A 6,261-nucleotide genomic window follows, 5' to 3' on the forward strand; every position below is an offset into this window, starting at 1 on the left:
TGACAAACACCATATTTAAAAGATAGAATTTGAAGGAAACTAAGATATGTACGTTTTATTTTCAAAATGTTTTTGTTATTGACACGGTGAGTCAGGCAGTTATTTACACTGCAAAAAAATAAGGCCTATCTCCATTCAAATATACATTCTAAAATATATGTTTACTTTATAGGCAGAATTGCATATAATTTGAATAGCAATGTGATGTCTCAAAAAGCATTTATAGTACGTATCTCATATTTTCCTAACGTATTGTACCCTTAACTGCGTTAAACATGGTGTCACGTGGATGGAATATGCATGGAAATGATATGCAGATGACGTTATGTATATTAAAACTAGGCGTTGTAAGCTCCATATATGGCTATTTCGGGGAGGAGTCGGGGTGGAGATGCACGTACGCACAATCTTCCGCTGACTGGGTATTACAAAGGGAATTTTTTGCAAGTTCTGGCGTAAGCATGGATTTATAAATCTGAAAACTTTTGTACATACACATTTAGGATGAAATCTACGTGAAGTTTTATACATGAGGCCCCTGGTTTGGTTGGAACTATATGTATAGTTAGTTTGGCTGTCTTAGTGGTTAAGTTTGTGGTAAAGAATGGGCTTGATTAAACTCACTCTTTTGGTGTTTCTTTATCACCCGTTGGTATGGCAAGGTGAGTTTTAATATTTTATTCCTTGTTTGGTTGCAGGAATTTTTTTTAATGTTTATTTCAATATTTGTGTGTTCTCTCAATATTAGTGATTAGAAGAGCAGTCATTTTATTGACTCTCTTTTGGTCTCATTCATCAAAATGCATTAATTTTTTTCCTGAAAGTAACTTCATTTGAGTAGCATTAAATGATATTTTCAATAGCCAAGTTCCCCAAACACGTCCACCTCAGTAGTCTTATTCATATTCTGAATGTAGTAGTATTTATAATGCAGTCAAAAATAATTTGAGAAATATGAATTTATATTATATTAACTAATTATTACTTAGCCTCCCAAGTCTCTTGTTCATTTGTCATCACTGCTCCGTTTTCAGCTCCATAGCTTAACATGGCTCTTTACATTACTACAAGATTGTTTCAGATTAAGAAATACCAAGTATCATGCGTCACTCCAGGACTAAAGTAATTTGAGTTTATATACAGTTGTGCTCACAATTATTCATACCCTTGGTAAATATGATCAAAGAAGGCTGTGAAAATAAATCCGCATTGTTTATCCACTTGATCTTTCATTCAAAAATGTAAGAAAATCTGCGAACGCCACCTTGAGTCAGGATGCTGAGTCTGAATCTGCAAATGTTACCTTGAGTCAGGATGCTGAGTCTGAATCTGCGAACGTCACCTTGAGTCAGGATGCTGAGTCTGAATCTGCGAACGTTACCTTGAGTCAGGATGCTGAGTCTGAATCTGCGAACGTTACCTTGAGTCAGAATGCTGAGTCTGAATCTGCGAACGTTACCTTGAGTCAGGATGCTGAGTCTGAATCTGCGAACGTTACCTTGAGTCAGGATGCTGAGTCTGAATCTGCGAACGTTACCTTGAGTCAGGATGCTGAGTCTGAATCTGCGAACGTTACCTTGAGTCAGGATGCTGAGTCTGAATCTGCGAACGTTACCTTGAGTCAGGATGCTGAGTCTGAATCTGCGAACGTTACCTTGAGTCAGGATGCTGAGTCTGAATCTGCGAACGTTACCTTGAGTCAGGATGCTGAGTCTGAATCTGCGAACGTTACCTTGAGTCAGGATGCTGAGTCTGAATCTGCGAACGTTACCTTGAGTCAGGATGCTGAGTCTGAATCTGCGAACGTTACCTTGAGTCAGGATGCTGAGTCTGAATCTGCGAACGTTACCTTGAGTCAGGATGCTGAGTCTGAATCTGCGAACGTTACCTTGAGTCAGGATGCTGAGTCTGAATCTGCGAACGTTACCTTGAGTCAGGATGCTGAGTCTGAATCTGCAAACGTTACCTTGAGTCAGGATGCTGAGTCTGAATCTGATCTGCGAACAGCACCTTGAGTCAGGATGCTGAGTCTGATGAATATGTTTCAGGCCCTGTCTATTTATATGCTGACATCAACCGTGATCTTTTGTAGCCAAATAAAAACTTGTTTTTGAATGTCTTGGGTATAGTTTTATCCCCCTGTGTTTCTTGAGTGCTAAGAGGTTTGTTGAGCTACTTTATGCTTTCTCTTAATAACTTCTCTTTGGAAAAGCAACTTTTTGTTTCTCTGGAGGTGTGGTTGTTAGTCAACATTTCTTTGTTTTGTTTTTTTTAGCACTACTTTTCTCTTTTTTTGCAATTGATGGATGCTTCCATAGAAAGGTCTACAACACTTAGGTTTTTAAATGATTTAATGCTAGCTTTTGAAATGTCTAATGTGAGTGTATGCAAACAGTGTAGTTACCAAATCTTGATTCCAGGCATTTGCATGGTAGTGTATGACTTATCCTGACAAAAGATACAAGCCGCCTTGCTAATTTCAGCCATTTAGAAAGTCAAACACTTGAAAAATTACCCCAAAAGGTGGAGAAATGTAGATTTGCATACCCATTGCTAGACTGCAACAACACTGATCCTTCCTGACATGTCAAGCTTGCAGGAATTACGTGCATGTTAAATTCTGGTGTTTTTCACAAATTAAACAGCTTGACAATTTATAAAGTGAACCTTTTTATCTGGCCCAGGTATAATGGTTTTCACATTATGAGTTGTAAGAAACTACAGACTACCCAGACTCAGATTACACATCAAAACAGCTTTCATCAAAACAGAAGTTATGTTGTTTCTCTGCACTATTTGGAATGATTACATCCTGAGTAGTGCTGTCAAATGATTAATTGTGATTAATCGCATCCAAAATAAAAAAATGTGTTTACATAATATATATGTGTATACTGTGTATATTATGTATAAATAAATACAAACACATGCATGTATATATTTAAGAAAAAATGTTATGTTTATATATTAAATATATTTATATATAATATAAGAATATTAATATATAACTGTATAAACGTAAATATTTTCAAAATATATACTGTATGTGTGTATTTATATATACATAATAAATATACACAGTACACTCTTATTTTGGATGTGATTAATCGCGATTAACTGTTTGACATCAATTGTAAAATGGGAATGGGTGTGGGACTTTGAGAACCATCTTAGACAATGGGGTGTCTGAACTTCGTTACAACACATTATATACAACAGGGGTATAGAAAGTAAACTTCATTTACATTAGAGGTGATAAAATGTAACTGTTTAAAAGGTTTGAGTTTAGAATGTTCAGGGTTCATTCAGACTCTCTTGAACCCAAGAGGCCACATGTACTTTGTCACTGCTGTGCTGCAATAAACATCTTCAAAAGATCTTCGACCTCCCCATCAGTATTTCTGACATTGGCGAGCCACCCAGGGGCAAGGTACGAAAAACGGGGTAGGCATTTTTTCTTTTTTGTCAGTAAACAAAAAATAAATAAACTAGGAAAAGGAGGTTTAAGGACAGAAGAGAATTTGTTTTATTCAGTATTAGCATGCCTATTCTGTACAAATTTTAGTCTATGTCTCAATTCAAAAATTCTCCCAAAGAGGGAAAAGTTGATATTGCACTTTAAGCTCTTTTTGCCTCAAACAAGGAAAGAAAAGATCAGAGGAAATGAAAATGGAAAACAAGCTGCTAAACTTGTCAACGACAGTGTCAGGTCATTTAGAAATGGCAGGGCTGAAGAGATCATTCAGACTAAACAGATTGAGCAATTGAAATGTCAATGCCCAAATCAGATAGGGAGTCTTTTAGATCTTTTTTGAAGCATCAACTAGACAGTTGGTACATGCCCAATACAATTCTGAATATGACCAGAATAACCGCAAGGAAGCTTTAGTCGACAACATAATTCCGTGAGGTTCCCAACAGCACCAGGGTCACTGATCAAAGAACTGTTAGACAGCTGTCTTTCATAGACATTAAAAGTCTTGTTACATCTGTTGGAGAAGAAATAAGACTGCTAGGCTCTGGTTCTAACTATCAGCAGTATACACTCCTGGTGTGTCGGTCAGGACACAAAGAATGAGGAGACTGGAGCTTCTTTCCAAAGTGTATTGAATATTAGTCTAAAAATAACAAAACATAACAGTATAAGTAAAACAGATACATGTTCACAAATAAATCAGGCACTTCCTAATCAAGAATACTAACATTTTCAATATAATCTAAACAACAGCTGAAGTTTTCAGTATGCAGAGATGCAATTGGAGACGATATAACCATTGGTCTGGTCCCATAAAATTATTTCAGTATTAATATATATTAATAAATCCAGGTGCATTAACAAACCGTGCATTAATTCCCAAATAACATCAGAAAGGCAGTAATACTGGTTAATCCTTCCACATTATCAAAACATGACTGATTACAGACTGATTACTATGTAAACTGTAACATCTAACTCTGTGTTTAGCAGAAATTACGTAGCATATCTTGTTTATCTATCGAACAATCACACGTGAATCGTTACACGTCTGTACATGCCAGTGTAAACTACAAAGTTAAATAATACACTTCAAACACATTTAAAAACATATGGAAATTGAAGAAACTTACTTTATGGTCATGAACTAACACTTTGAAACACCAACCGCCAACAAACATCCAAATAATAGGCAGGAAAACTAAGTGCGCAGCTGCCGTTCTCTCAGTAATAACACAATGAGGCAACAGGCAGAAAACTTGTACAATAATGCCTCCTACTGGATGCACCTGGAAATGCGCTCAACAAACTATCAAACAGGAGTCCCTCAATAAAAGACTTTATTTCTCCAGGAGCCTTTTATACAACATCAGTGGGTACTTTTGACCCTGATAACATGGATCCGGTAGAGTTCTTGTCGAAACTGGAGAAGGTAGTGAACATTTATAGTGTGTCAGATGCAGATGCTTGTTGACTTCTTATAAACTGCATTCCCTAATCATTCACTAGTGCTCTCTCACAGGATGTTTGTGACAAAAGAGCAGACAGAGGGGCAAGGAGGGTGATGTGGTTAACTTGAGAACTATAACCGAGGTGACACTGGAAACTGGGAAGCATCCTATGGCATTTGCGTTCAGGTTGTGGGAAATATTTAGCTGTTACAGTGGTTTGCCAAATGCAACTAAACAAAACTTAATGTTATTAACACATGCAAGAAGCCGTTGATCATCATGTAGATTTAAATGCACCATACAAGCAACTCATTTCCAAAATAACACAATATTTCAATGCAAAAAGTTAAACAAAAGGTGCAGAGTCCAAACATCCAGTTGCTGCCTTTGGCAGGGGAGAATGTTCTAGATTAATTAATGGTTTCCATCAGAGACCAAGGAGATTTGCAAGAGTAAATTCAGAAGGTGTTACTGTCTGTTATGCATGTGGAAAAGCTGGTCCCATTGCTAGACATTGTTAAGACTATGAGAGACCTCATCAAAGCTTTGTCTGTCATGCATGTGGGAATGATGGTCACATAGCAAGGCATTGTTTGGAGAAATGAAGGAAAGGAAGTTGTTTGTTTTGCATGTGGAAGGATGGGACACGAGGCAAGACAGTGTCACTTTCCACACAAAAGAAAGATGGGCTATCGTGATTTGCTTAAGAAAATAATTTAGAAACCCAGTTGGCACTGTTGAAAAGAAATAAAATAAATTTTAAAAATAAAATAAATAATAACCATTGTTTTCAAAAACAAGTCAAGTCTCCTTTATATAGTGCTTTCATCATTTGGACTTGAACATGTTACTTATCCTGCAAATTTTTTATTAGATCAAACATCACATAAATTAATTTTTGAACATTATTCTGCAATAAATCGCCAAACTCTGATGTTTTTAAACAGCAATAACTGACAGCAATAAACAGGAACTCAAGTCGCGAGAACATGTATGCAATTTTTGAAGAAAAAAAAGGAATCATTTATTTTGATCAATTCTGTGAGTCTTCAAATAATGAAAAGTGATATTTAACAAAAGAACTGTGCTAGAGGAAGCAGATGCTGAGTATAAATAGAAGCTGATGTTTTATTGTGATCAGGCGGCGCGGACGCTGAAGAACGGTAGCGCTCTGATGAAAGAGTCCAGTTTACTGTTGAACAGATCGCTCTGGAGAGATTCGCCCAGCACACACAGCGGGTTCTTCACAATGTACTCCACATACAGCTGCAAATGAGAGACAGTTACCAGAGTAAAGACAGAGAGTACTAGAGTACTGTGTGTGTGTGTGTGTGT

At 36.8% G+C, this 6,261-nt stretch overlaps 1 long non-coding RNA gene across 1 annotated transcript in view; it reads right to left on the reverse strand.

The window, feature by feature from the left end:
- The window catches only part of LOC107757168 (uncharacterized), a 7,343-nt gene extending 5,371 nt beyond the window's left edge, over positions 1-1,972 (reverse strand). The window contains exon 1 of the long non-coding RNA XR_001641899.1: positions 1,928-1,972. This is a non-coding gene — a long non-coding RNA (uncharacterized LOC107757168). The remainder of the gene's footprint in view (positions 1-1,927) is intronic.
- Between the last annotated feature and the right edge of the window lie 4,289 nt (positions 1,973-6,261).

This window comes from Sinocyclocheilus rhinocerous, unplaced genomic scaffold, assembly GCF_001515625.1.
Source record: "Sinocyclocheilus rhinocerous isolate Xijiao unplaced genomic scaffold, SAMN03320098_v1.1 scaffold2428, whole genome shotgun sequence".
Classification (NCBI taxonomy): domain Eukaryota; kingdom Metazoa; phylum Chordata; class Actinopteri; order Cypriniformes; family Cyprinidae; genus Sinocyclocheilus; species Sinocyclocheilus rhinocerous.